The sequence below is a fragment of the Neophocaena asiaeorientalis genome, unplaced genomic scaffold, assembly GCF_003031525.2.
Source record: "Neophocaena asiaeorientalis asiaeorientalis breed wild unplaced genomic scaffold, Neophocaena_asiaeorientalis_V1.1 scaffold4, whole genome shotgun sequence".
NCBI classification, from domain to species: domain Eukaryota; kingdom Metazoa; phylum Chordata; class Mammalia; order Artiodactyla; family Phocoenidae; genus Neophocaena; species Neophocaena asiaeorientalis.
Window position 1 is genome coordinate 670,032 of NW_020173682.1, and position 14,546 is coordinate 684,577.

Here is a 14,546-nt window from a genome sequence, read left to right on the forward strand (position 1 = left end):
AAAATTCCAACGTGGGACTCAGTTTAAGGAAAAGAATTTAGCTTAAAATATTTCAAATTTGAAGTAATATCTATATACCCATTTAGAGTTGTCCAATAGCTAGTTTGAAATACAGGACAGAATCTTCATAAATAAGTCAACTTATTCTTGCATTGGATTTTGCATGTGGAGAAAACTACTTACCAAAGTAGTTTTTGTTCAATTATCTCTTGCTCAAAAGTCCAAATTGCAGACATAATAGGTGGCCCATGATATGATAAGGGGTTACTAATATTTATTGATCATGAGCTTTATGGTTTGCTTTGCCCTTTATGTACATAATCTCTTTTAACATATTTTTAAATATTCCATTTTAAAAATAAGGAAACCTAAACTTTATGGGGTTAAGTAACTTGCAGGAGGTTACTTGTCTGGTAAGTGGTGAAACCTGATGATAAATCGCAGGATTTCTGTCTGATTCCCAAGAACTTACCTTTTCTATCAACCTATTTCTCCTTTTTAGGTTTGGGACAAGACACTATATCAGACTCTGAAAAGTCAACATAAAAAGCACTAAAAGAACTGCTATTGCCGAGAGGGCCTAGAGGCAACAGCACTCAATAGCAACAAGCAAACCCAGGGACCAGATCTGGGTTTCTAATACCATTGTCCAATAGAAGGAATTCAGGGCCTTTGGAGAAACAGCTGATTCTAAGGCTGGAGCACGTAATATACAAGATTAACCTGGGGTATCTTGTAGCACAGAAAATAAGGAAGTGCTCAAAAACAAAACTGATGGGATATGTCAAGGGGACACAAGAGTCAGCTGAAAGAGCTCCCACAGGCTACTTGATGAGCAAAATAAATAATATAGTATTGGATTATAACCCAAAGTCTAAAATAAATAATTCTGAGCCCTGTTATGGGCTGAATTGTATCCTCCCCCGCCCCCAAATTATTTGCTGAAGCCCTAACACCCAGTGATACTATATTTGGAAATAGGGCCTTTAAGGAAGTAAATAAGGCTAAATGAGGTCATAAGGGTGGGGTCCTAGTCCTGAAGGACTAGTGCCCTTTTAAGGGGAAGAGACACCAGAAATCCTTCTCTCTTGGTATGTGCACAGTGAGGATATGGTGAGAAGGTAGCCATCTGTAAACTGAGGAGAGAGGTCTCATCAGGAACCAACCCTCCTATTACCTAGATCTTAGAGTTCCAGCCTCCAGAACAGCAAGAAAATTAATTTCTATTGTTGAAGCCACCCAATCTATGGTATTTTGTTATGGCAGCCCTAGTAGACTAATGCAAGTCCATACTAATATAAATGATTGAATAAACAGATAAGTGGGGAGAAGAGACAAATTCCTATACATTAGAATTTTTTAAAAAATGTATGTGGATACTGCCCCCTTGAGGAGGTAGAGCACAACTCCCTACACTGTGTGCAGTGACTTTCTTCCAAAGATACAGTATGGAAAGGGGGTAAAAGTACAGAAGATTAACATCATCAGTGGTAATTCATGTTGATAATGTACCCTTGATATGACGTAGTGAGAACGGCACTTTACCTCCCCCAAACTATAATCCCAGTCGAAGCAAAAGAAGAATATCAGACAAACCCAAATTGAGGGACACTTTACAGAATTTCTCCAAAGTGTCCAGGTCACCCAAAAGAAGCAAAGTCTAAAACTGTCACAGTTTAATGGATCCTAAGGAGACATGATGACTAACTGTGATGTGAGACCCTGGATGGAATCCTGGAGCAAAGCACTAGGTAAAAACTAAAGACATCTGAATAAGGTATGAGCTTCAGTTAATCACAATGTGTCAATATTGGTTCATTATTTATGACTAATGAACCTATTCATGTTAGATCTTAACAGGGGATGCTGGGTACAGGGTATATATGGAAACTACCTGTACTTTTTTTTTTTTTTTTTTTTTTTTTTGGTAAGCTTTCTGTAAATCTAAAGCTATTCTAAACTAAACAGTGTATTTAAAACAAAGATGTGAAATGGTGCATTTGTTATGTCTTCCACACGACTTCTGTTTTATATTGTTTCTCTGAATATTCCAAAGTGAATATTCACTTACTTTGTGTTGGGAGCAGAATTTAGCTTAGTTTTGTTTCTTCTCACTGAGCAGGGCCCATGTGTAGTCCATATTCTGCCACATCTTGGTAGAAGCCCAGCTGATAAAGATTTGGGGGAGAGGGGAAGGGGGAGGATCAAAATTGAGCATGTTTGCACGAATAAGGAATTCTTGTAGGTATTTTTTAAAGATTCATGTGAGTCCTCATGTTTGAAACATCTTCACAGTTTTATTCTTCTCTCTCTTTCAATTTTTTTTCTCTTTCTGTAGACAATATCTGAAAATCCCTGAAAAAAAGACTTGCTTTTAGATGTTTTGGATTAAATTCTCTATTGTCTTTTTCCTTTGAATCCTCTTGTTCTCTTTTCCCACAGAGAAACTCCCCGATTTTTTCATTTTATTTTAAGATTATGTTACTGAACCAGATGATACAGTTTCATCCTTTGCTTCTCAGGCTTAAAAAGAAAGAAAGAAAGAAAAAATGCCCGTGCTGTGGGATTTAGCAAACACTTCTCTCTTCTCTTCCAGACCCTGTCAGCTGCACTTTTCCAACCGCAGTCAAAGTGGATCTACAACTCCAAACCCTGTTCCTCCTGGATTTTCGTGCTGGCCGTCAACCAAGAACTGGCTCCAGCTGTACTGGCCTCTAATTTGCTTAACTCTTTCCTCTTCTTTACTCTTATGTTAAGAGTTAGAGATGGAGGAAAGGAGATTCATTCATTCTTCCCACAAGTATTTATCGGACACCTATTATATGCCAGCCACTGGGGTTACAGCAGTGAATAAGGCAGGCGAGGTCCCTGCCCATAGAAGCCACATTGTGAAGGATGGGTGACATCATGGCGCACTTATTATTGCTACAAGATTTATTTGCATGTGTGCTTTCATTTAGTGCTGATGATGTAGGCACTATCCTCATTTACCAAGACACAGATGCCAATTGACTTACCCAATATCATGCAGCTAGTAAGTGACGGAGACACAATTTAAATCAAAGGACTCAGATTCCAGAATGCTTGGATTCCTAACCGTGATAATATTGATGAAATTGTTCTTTTGTGTAGATAAATACGGTCCTATTTCTATCTTTCTCTTTCGACTCTAAAAAAAAAATTAAATGCTGCTTCTAAACAATATCTGTAGTCTCATGACAATCCGAAAAAGAAAAAGCAGTTATTTTCTTTTTCTTTTGAAGAAAATGGTGCCGTTGGCATTCAATAGTTGCTTTTGTAGCATCCATCACCTCTCCCATTTCTAGGTGAACCACAGCCCCCCGCCCCCACCCCATTGCAGAGTATCCAGGTGGTTCAGGTGGGCTGAACCCAGCAGGAACTCTATGGCGAGGCTCTGACTGGCGTAAGCCAAACAGCCTGTGCCTCTTTCTGGCCATGTGATTGGTGGGGGGATGAAGCTCGTGCCCCAGGCATAAACCAATCAATGCCTGGCATTCTAATAGCTACTACGATTCGTTCAGGTTTATAGAACGGGAGATGCGAGGTGAGGGGCTTTCTCCTCCAGGTTAGGAAAGTGGTGTACGTAACCCCAGTTGCTGGCAGCCATCCTGGAGTAGGAAACTGAAAGCACAGATAAACGGAGCTGAAGTTCTAATTCCACCGCGTCTGATGTCTTCCTCACTCCTCGACTTTTCAGGTACGTGAGTCCTAAATACTCTTTATTAAGTCACTTTGACTTGGAGTTTCTTTTAGTTTCATTCAAAATCATGCCATCTGACAGATGATTTCTTATATTAGGCATATAAACCTAAACATTTAAGTAGACCTTTAAAGAACAAATTTCACAAGAAACTAAAACAGAAGCAAACAGAAAACTCCACTGAATTATCCAAAGGGCTTCAAACGTCCAGAGAACATTTGCAAACAAATTTGGATCTCTGATTTATGTGGAAAAAAAAAAAAAGTAAAGTACGCCTAGACGTGGGATTCCTTTGTTTTACACGTGAAGATAATCAAGATTGAGGTTAATAGCTTGGGCCCAGATGCAACAGATGCTCAGTTAATTGGCCCTCGCTATACTGGGTTCACGTTTTAGCACACAATTGTCTTGGATTTTTTTGCTAAAAACACTCCTGTTTTTGCCAAACAACACTGTTTTGGAGGTTTGCCACCACAAACACAGAGAGCTTGCTGTGATGAAGATTTGTGCGTTTGGCAGGACCACGAGATTATAATAGTGTGAGAGGCAAGACAAACCTGTATGTCTTCAATTAGTCATACATTATCCAGCAGATTTAAAACAGCGGCTTCATTCTCATTAACTAGCAGCTAAGAGTGGAGATACGAGTGAAGCGATTTAGGACCTGAAAATGCATGGGGAGTTACGTTCCGTCTGAGTGTGTACACTTCCAAGGACATTCTCTCCATGTCCAACTTAATGTTCTACAGAGATCTTAGCCTCTAAGGACACAAGGCCAAAGCTAATTAGGAATCTGTTGAGATGTAGCCCAGTAAGGCTCGACTTTTACCAAATTGGGAAGATGGCAGTCAGGAGAAAGGTTAGCTCTCTAATCTGAGACAACCCATCATGCTTTCAGCTTCCCTGTTAGCTTAGTTGGCCCAAGAAGACTCTGTAGGATAGCACAGTGAAAATGGCAGCTCTCCACTCTGCTCTTAGAACAAAATATTAAGAAAATAGAAATCTGCCTGGCAGTGGGAAAAAAACAGATGGTTAGAAGATTTTACCTTCCATTTTTATTTCTTTTCATGTTAACTTCTGTATCTGACACTTGGGCCATGGATAGGCTTCAGTCATATATTTATTCCCACAGGAATAAAATAAACCTGGATCTCGGCCCTGTTCTAGTAAAACTAAAGAGGGTGCAACTCGTGTCTAGTACAAATGTGACTCCCTCTGAAAGCAGCGCCTGGGCTCTGAACACACGGTGCTACCAAAGCCAGTGTTTATGGGTTGTGTGGAACTTGGAACGTATTTTTTGACAGGAACAAATGGGATTAGCCCAAAGGCCAGCCCACCTGGTTTGCTCATAATGGCTTCATAAGGGAACCGCCTGTTACAAAACCCAATCACGGTGTTAACGGTGCTTCTGGCGGGAAATGGTTCAGACCACACTTGGGTTGCCGTCCTTCTCTCTGGCAGCAGTGGGCTTGAGGTCCTCCTTGACTGTTGCATAGGGACACAGAGTTGGTTGAACTCTGGAGAAGGTTGTTGATGGGTGGGAATAGGCAAGGACTCAAGTATGGAAGCAAATAGGACTGAGGGGTTGTGAAAGAGAAGACTAGAGAGCGAGGGGATGAGAAGGTTGGAGGCTCCTAACAGCATAAGCCCTAAGGTCTCTGCTTATGACTTGTCTCCTTTTCAAAAAATTCTTATCTTTGAGGACAGTATCAGGGTTGCAGATTTTCCTCAGGTCACCTCATAGACAAAGGAAATGATGGGGCATTAGTTAAATTTAAAGAATTGGGGTTTCCAGGGAATCTTGACATAAGCCTGGGCTCTTCTAACACAGTTGTTACCAATCAGGGTTCTTGGCCTCCTTAATCAATAGAAATTGATCGGAGGCCAGACAAGAAATTCAGGCAAGGCTTTATTAGGGCCCCTGCTGCAGCAGGGGGGAGTGAGAACCAGTAACAGGTTCCCTTGCTGAGGGAGGCAGGCTGGTTCCCTATATGGGGTGAGGGTAGGGATGGGTCCAGGGGTCGGGCCGGAAGGGTGGCTTAGGTGTTTTGCCCACCACTTTGTGGTGTTGAGTGCAGGGGGCGTGCGCAGTACCCCGCTTTTGCTCCCAACACCTTGTTTTTGCTCCCAGCTCTTCAGAAGGGGCAGTTGGGCTTGTTTTGGTCTTTTTGTATCTTTTGGCCAGAATTTGCCCCAACTGTGCAGGCACACAGTTATTTTTAGTCCCTTACAGTTTACTTGTGTGTTGTAGCTCGAGGAGACATTTGTCCAGGTGCAAGCATTGCAGCACTGCAGCAAAGGGCCCCAGGCCTGTCTCACGATGAACTATAGAATTCTGATTTTATTGAACACCTCATCAGAATTTTGTGTATTGGACTTCTCAGCAGTTACGGCCATCAGAAAGAAAAGTCAAAATTGAATAGATGTCAAACTTTACCCCGACATGGACATCACTGTAACCAAGGCCTCATTATAATTTCATCTTATTCAAGGCAAAAGAAAATTCAGCTGCTTGTTGAAATGTGAGCAGAGTTCAAATTTTATTTTTCTTTATTTGTCAATTTTAATTTAGTTCAATTTTTATTTCCGGAAGTACACATTAATTTTTGCATGGAAAACACAACTACACATCTTTTAAATGGTTGGTCTATGTGAACAAAAACCATCTACACTGAAATATATAAACTTGGGAGAAAGATCCATACTGTCAAAGCATTCATGTCCCCCAAATCGTCAAAATTCATTGCCCCTACAAGAATGAAAGTACAGGCATTAATTTTGGATCCACTTTATAGTTGTAATGTGATGAGTGGCTTTTGAGAGGAGCTGGAGAGTTTTCAGCATACAAAACGGTGATTGTAGGGCTTATTCATTGGAAAGTACTAAATGCGTCAGTTCCTGTTTCAAGATGACAAATGCAAATTTTAAATATACTTGTGGGGTGTATTTAAGTTTGAATTTTTATTTTTTAACTTTATTGAAGTGTAGTTGATTTGCAATGTCATGTTAATTTCTGCTGTACAGCAAAGTGATTCAGTTATATATATACATATACATAAGCACACACATTCTTTTTCATATTCGTTTCCATTATGGCTTATCACAGGATATTGAATATAGTTCCCTGCGCTCTACAGTAGGACACTGTTGTTTACTTGTGGGGTTTTAACCTATGACTTAGTTTATGAAAGAGAAATATCGTAAATGTATAATATTTATATATAACATATATTTGTATATAAAATTATATTCACATTATAGGTATTATTTAAGCTGATAATAATCCCTGATTATTAAATTATTATTTCTTGCTATGACACTTGGTCCAGGTTATCGTTAACGAAAAAGTGTCGCTTTCCGCCATCTTTCCGTGTTGCTGTCATGGTGCCCATGAAGGTCCTGGCAGATGCTCTCAAGAGCATCAACGATGCTGAAAAGAGAGGCAAACCCCAGGTTCTCATTAGGCCATCCTCTGAAGTCATCATGCAGTTTCTAACTGTGATGGTGAAGCATGTGGTTACGTTGGCGAGTGTGAAATCATTGATCACAGAGCTGGGAAAATTGTTGTGAGCCTCACAGGCAGGCTAAGCTGGTGTGGAGTGATCAACCCCAGATTTGATATGCAATTCAAAGATCTGGAAAAATGGTAGAATAACCTGCTCCCTTCACGTCAGTTTGATTTCATTGTACTGCCAACCTCAGCTGGCATCATGGACCATGAGGCCATATGAAGACACACAGGAGGCAATATGAAACACACAGGAGGGAAAATCCTGGGATTCTTTTTCTAGGGATGTAATACATCTGTGCACATAAAATGCCTCAGCGGACACACACACACACACACACACACACACAGAGACACACACAGAGTATAATGTGTAAGCTCTTTAGAATTGGGAACTCTACTTCCCACGTTCTTTGAATCTCCTTAAGACCCAACCTCTTGCTCTCCATCTTTTTATATAAATCAGAACCTGTTCTATATCCCGGCAGTGTAAGTACTCACTCGAGGTCTGGTTATCTTTCTTTACTCTGGTCTTCTTATCACCTCCACCTGCTCAATATTCTAGTTCTCTTCAAGTGTTGCCTCTTTGTCAATATCAACTGTTGCCTCTTTGTCGATATCAACTGTTAATCCTTTTAATTCTTTCTGATTTTCCAGTGTAATCAGCTTTGCTCAGTTTACCAGATTTCTGTTATCACAGGCTTCCTGAAATCCCCCGGCGCTCCAGTCTCCTTGCAGGGCAAGAAAAAATTGAACATAAACATTTGATAGCCATCATCTGAGCATACTTTGTATGTGTCGGGCAATAGGATAGGTTCTGGGGACAAGATACAGTCTCTGCCCTCAAAGAGTTAAAATCCAGGCAGATTAAGCAGCCTGGTAGACCCTTCCAGGAACTTCTGTCTCTCTGCTGGGAAGGGAAAGGGCTGTCGTGAATGAATAGTTTGGGTGCTACCCACCCTGCCATATTTACCTATCAAGTGTGCCCCAGAGCATTGTATGGTGCTAAGGAAATATGCCATTCCCCAGTCTCACTTTAGAGAGGGCCAAGCAGACGGGCAGAGGTGGTGGCATTTTATAAATAAATTCATTTCAAAATTTAAACACTCCAAGAACATTCCAACTTTCCTACCAAAAAGTCCCGTTCCTTTTTGACCACTGTGATGTGTGTCCATACTTACAGAAAGATTGCTTTGAACTTTATTTATTTATTTATTTTTGCGGTAACGGGCCTCTCACAGCTGTGACCTCTCCCGTTGCGGAGCACAGGCTCCAGACGCGCAGGCTCAGCGGCCATGGCTCACGGGCACAGCCGCTCCGCGGCGTGTGGGATCTTCCCGGACCGGGGCAGGAACCCATGTCCCCTGCATCGACAGGCGGACTCTCAACCACTGCGCCACCAGGGAAGCCCTTGAACTTTATTTAATCGGCAAATCAGTCAGTCCACAGAAGTTTACTCAGCAGGGGTTGTGATGTGCCAGATTCTGGGGACACAGCAGAGAACAAAGCCAAGACCCTGCCCTCAGGAGTTTGCAAGCCATCAGGGAGAGAAGAGATGGGGGATCTGTTACAGCGTCACTGAGCTCATTTCTCTTAGGCTTGGTCTGATTTAGTTCATGTCATGTAAGTCTATAGATTGCTGGTTTGGTTTGCTCAGTGGAAGCAAACCTGGGACTCAGAATTTCCAAGCCTGCAGGGTGTGACAAGACCCCTTAAAGTGGTTCACGCCACAGCGGTAACAATGGCTTCTTCTCTGCTCTGCTGTTGATTTTACTGGCTTTGCGTGTGGATTGCTTTTCAGTAGAGAGACAGTGGTAACCTCAACTGCCCTGAATTGAGTCACAAGAGTCTTCTTTTGCCAAATTCTTCTACAAGGTAGACTGTCTCCCATGCGTTGTGCACTCCTGTGAAACTCATAAAGGTGGACATAGTCCACAATGTTACTAAGTTTTTCTAGAGGGATTTTCATTTCTGGGAAAACCAATGGTAAACAAAAGCCTGGGGTACAGCCTTCAAAGCACTGAGAAGGCAACTATCTAAGCAGAGTGGGGTTTGAGCCGTGTCAGTCCACTCCTGGCCTCACCCTCGTACAGCCGACAGTTCGCTCCTCCTTACTGAGGTCGTGACGTGTCCCTCCGTCCTCATTCAGGACCCTATGCAAACGTGCGCTGGCAACAAGGACCTTCTTCAGATGGCACTATTAGTCTCTCTCGTTCTTTCTAACACTGTGACTTCCAGAGGGGATGAATACCATTCTGGCCAGGTGGTGTTCTGATGGATTGGGGGGGTCTATCTAGTTCTTTTGGCCACCCCTCTACAACGTGGGAAAGAAGGACACCCCTGTTACTGGCTACCTGTGCCTGGTACTCTCTGATGCTTGAGGAGGGACAGTCTTCTAGGCTGATGAGGGTGCCCACTCGACGCTGTGATGGTTAATTTTATGTGTCCACTTGGCTGGGCTGTAGTGCCCAGATATTTGGTCAAACGCTACTCTGGGTGTGTCTGTGAGGGTGTTTTGCATGAGAGTAACATTTAAATGGATGGACTTTGAGTAAAGCAGGTTGCCCTCCACAATGTGGGTGGGCCTCACCTAATCAGTTGAAGGCCTGAATAGAACAAAAGATTGACTTCCCCCAAGCAAGAGGAAGTTCTGCCAGCAGACAGCCTTTGGACTTGAACTGCAACACCAACTCTTCCTTGGGTCTCCAGAGTGCGAGCCCACCCTTCAGATTTTGGTCTTGCCAGCCTCCATAATTGTGTGAGCCAATTCCATAAAGTACATCTCTCTTCTCCCTCTCACTCTCTTTTTTAATAAATTTATTTATTTATTTTTTGTCTGTATTGGGTCTTCGTTGCTGCATGCAGGCTTTCTCTAGTTGCGGAGAGCGGGGGCTACTCTTCGTTGTGGCGCGCAGGTTTCTCGCTGCGGTGGCTTCTCTTGTTGCAGAGCATGGACTCTAGTCACGTGGGCTTCAGTAGCTGTGGCTCATGGGCTCTAGAGTGCAGGCTCAGTAGTTGTGGCGCACGGGCTTAGTTGCGCCGCGGCATGTGGGATCTTCCCGGACCAGGGCTCAAACCCATGTCCCCTGCATTGGCAGGCAGATTCTTAAGCACTGCACCACCAGGGAAGCCCCTCTCACTCTCCCTCTTGTACGCACTATCTATCTACACACACACACTCAGTACATCCTAGTGGTTCTGTTCTCTGGAGAAGTCTGACTAATATACTTAGTCAGCAGATATCGGGGCTCCCAAGTGTCCTCACAGGGAGTCCTTTGGCCCCCAAACTTTGGGATGCTATGGCTCTAACCGAGTGATGGCACAGGTATCGTGGCCCCTCCCTGAACTGAAGGGGCAGTCGTGAAATTTGGAGGGTGCAAAAGAATATGGAGGAAGGATTGTTCTACACAGCAACCTGGGGCGGCTGAGCCCATGTACTGTGCCTGTGCCGTGGCAATACCCCAGCTGACCCCTGGGCCCATTCAAAACATTAAATGCAATCCAACCAAACTTTGAGTGGCCTTGTATCTGCCATGACATTACATTATGCGGCTAACTAGTGGACAGGTCCATGGATGGACTGACTGAGTTAATTAGAAGAATTTGGACCGTTGGAACCCCTTCTCGTCTTGATCAAATTGAGCAATTAACACCAAGGACTTTAAAATGAAATGTGACCTGCTTGCTAAAGAGGGATGTGGTGGCGGCAATAAGCTATCTACGAGCTCTTCTTCTACCCAAGCCCACAAGGAGGATATTTTCATGGGGGGGAGAATATATGGCTAGCAAAGGTTAATAATCTCCTTGTACCCTGGCTTGACTTGTGTTGGGATTACATTTTTTCCTTGCTTTCCCTATGGAGCTATCCTCCAGAAGAAGGTGACTTAACTGACATGTTTCCTGCAGTCGTCCCACTTTTCAAAGAGCCCTGCTTTCTTACAGTGTGTTCCACTGTGCCTCCTGCCCTTCCCCCCATTGTTTTTTTTTTTGTTTTTTTTTTTTGCGGAGCACAGGCTCCGGACGCGCAGGCTCAGCGGCCATGGCTCACGGGCCCAGCCGCTCCGCAGCATATGGGATCTTCCCGGACCGGGGCACGAACCCGTGTCCCCTGCATCGGCAGGCGGACTCTCAACCACTGCGCCACCAGGGAAGCCCCCCCCATTGTTTTTTAAATATTTATTTAGGCTGTGTTGGATCTTCGTTGTGGCACGTGGGATCTCTAAGTTGCGGCATGCGGACTCTTAGTTGTGGCATACGTGCGGGATCTAGTTCCCCGACCAGAGATCGCACCCGGGCCCCCTGCATTGGGAGCGTGGAGTCTTACCCACTGGACCACCAGGGAAGTCCCTCACCTCCCACTGTTATCAGAGTTGAGCTTTGTTTCCACTGGTGGCTCTTGTTCTGATAGCAAGTGTGTACAAGCCATGGGCCTATCTACTCAGTCAAGCCCAATCAGAAGAGCAGTGATTCAAATCCTGTTGGGGCCACCTTATGTAACTTAGTGAATTAAATACTTAGGGATAAGAGATGTACCTGGCTAGCTCAAGCTGACCAGAAGATTCTCTCTGAGTGATATATTTTAAAAACACCATCAATATCTAACTTTAAACATGCCCACTCTAACTTTCACTTCTCATCCAAGAAAGAGAATCAAAATAATCTTGGGGAAAGGCTTGAGCACAGACTAAAATGTCTTCTTTCCCCTGTACCACCTAAAGGGAAATAATCTCAAACAGAATTTGAAGTCCTTGCCTGTTAGCCCCATACTGAAGGTACACCCATCACTGGATCAAGGGCTGTCACCCTGTTTGTCAAGAAGGCCTTCTGATTCCACAGATGACCTAAGCATATAACATCCCCACAGGTTACCTGGCCCCAAATATCTCCCAGTTTAGCTGACCACATAATATCAGAATTCAGTCCTCATTTTGTATCCCAGTGTTGTGAAGCATTGTTCAAGGATGGCAGTTCGCCACCCTGGCTATGCCCCCAGAATCACTTGTGGAGTTTGAAAAAATGTCTGTGTGCCCAGGCTCCACCCCTAGTCTGATTCAGTAGATCGAGGATGAGGCCCAATGAGCTGTAGTCTTAACTTCACAGGTGACTTTGTTGTCAGACCAAACAGCCCACTGTCCTAGACCTTCTGGTTCCATCTGCCTGCTGTACACAGACCATCAGCCATATGGCCGGCATCAGTTGGTACTCCAGTGAGAACTCCAGAGTAGCACCTCTTACCCAAAAGGACACATGCTCTTTGTGTTCACGACAGAATTCAGTTGTAATGACTCACTGTGGTTCGCTGGCCAGAGCCCTCCCTTTGGCATCCATCATCATTCCCCTCCCGCTGGTCCCCTGCCATCCCTGGCACCACCATTACCCTAACAGCTGGTCAGTATTAAGGAAGCTATTACCATATACATATAAGGAGTTTTATAACTAGTGCTGGGCCCTGGGGAGAAGGGGTAAGGGGGGGTGGGTTGTGAGTCTGGCCTGGCCTCCAGATACAATGTACGTTCTGCTCAAGGCAGCTGCTGGAAGAACACAACCTCTGGGTCTCTGAGGTAACAAGAGACGCTATCTTCAAGGTCTTCACACCTTTGTGCGTTCTATTAATGCTTCTCTAGATCACCAAGACCCAAGAGTCCCTTCTCCGCCTCACATCCCTGAGTGTGTGCTGGAAGAGGCTGTGGACATCCAACAGCATTAAAGTCAGCCACTAGGAAGTGTCCGGGTCAGAGACGTAGGTACAGGAACTCTTCTTCCACCTCAGAAATGTTCTGGGGAACACTAGGGTCGGCCCTGGGTAGCTGTTGTAGGAAAGCTCCTGATGGAAGGAGTCACACCTGGTGGGAAGTGGCGTCTGCATTCAATAAGCCCTTCGATGACTCAACCCACTAAAATCCATGGGTGCAATTGCTTTTCATAAAAGCTACTGCAACTGTTTTCTTTGACTTGGGGAACGTTCCCAGACTCTGTGCCCATCCTCTGGTTTCACTTACCCTGCCTTCCTTGGCTTCTAGCCAGGGGTCACCCTCCTACCTACAATTTCTTTCCATCTCTTCTCTTTAATTCCAGCCTCTTTGAATTTCTGATTGGATGTTCTACAGGTTTCTGACTTAAATTCCTCTCAGAGATGCTGGTTCTTGGGTCTCTAGTGGTCAAGTGACCTTTTCCCCAACACCCTTCCCAGGTTTGGGGGACGGAACACCACAACTCAGGCCCGACACCTAAACTTCCATTTTCGGGGAGGGGGGTAGGTGAAGGGGCTGCACCCAAAACATCCAGCAAGACTCAGTAGGAAAATTATTGCAACTTCCTGCATGGAGGGAAAAACAGCAGAAGAATACCCAGTCCCAGCGGGCTTTCTTCCTCTGATTGCCAAAGCAGTTTCAAGAGGACTGAGTTATTTCTTAATTGCTTCATGGGTATCTAACTCCTGACTTCTCGTTTCTTTCGTCTTACTAGATTGTTAGCCCATTTGGGGTAAGAATGATGTACTGTGTGTACTGTGTGTCCTCATAGTATCTGGTAGAGCCTTTTACTTGCAATACGGGACCAAATTACATCAATATGTTTAAACACTAAGAAATATGCAGATATCCATAACTAGTGCTATCTCTATATACAGAGCTAGAAATAAATGCAATGGCCTCAGAGAAATTTCTGTGATTTTAAATGAAATGTGCTAGTTGAATAATCAGAGGCCTCTAGGAAGAGTCAGTGCGGATGTATCCAGTCGTTCTAGGAGGGGAGCAGGTGTCTTACAAATCTAACAGAAGCTCCTGTAACTAAACACAGAAAATAGCTAGTCTTAGGTCACTGCTCCCAGTGTCGTCTCTAACTAATGAATCTTCATGAATTGATTTTTAGGGAAGGTTTTGCTTTTCCCTGTATATTTTGCAAATACTGGCTAGACTCTTTAAATTGACGTTGCATCTCTCTGTCTCTCTCTCTCTACCTAGATTAAACTGTGTTTGGAGTCTCCTTGCAGGCTTTATTCTCTTTGGGCAACGAGGTTCTTTTCGTCCAATTAACATACTCAGTGTGTTGTTTTAAACAGCTTTGGGCGGGGTGGGGGGGTGTTCAGTCCCTTTCTGCTTCGAGTCTGAGTGGAAAATGGGTTTCCATCTGTGCTGCCACGACACTCGCTGTGTCTCAGAGCCCAGCAGCTCTGATGCATTGTCTCCATCCACTCCCACTGGGCTCAAAGGCAGGGCCCGTGGGAGCTGTGGTTGATAGGGGATGAGAAGGAGGGTGGGCGCTGCTGTTTGTATCAGTAATTGGAGATGACAGTTGTTCAATGATGGGGGAAAGGAA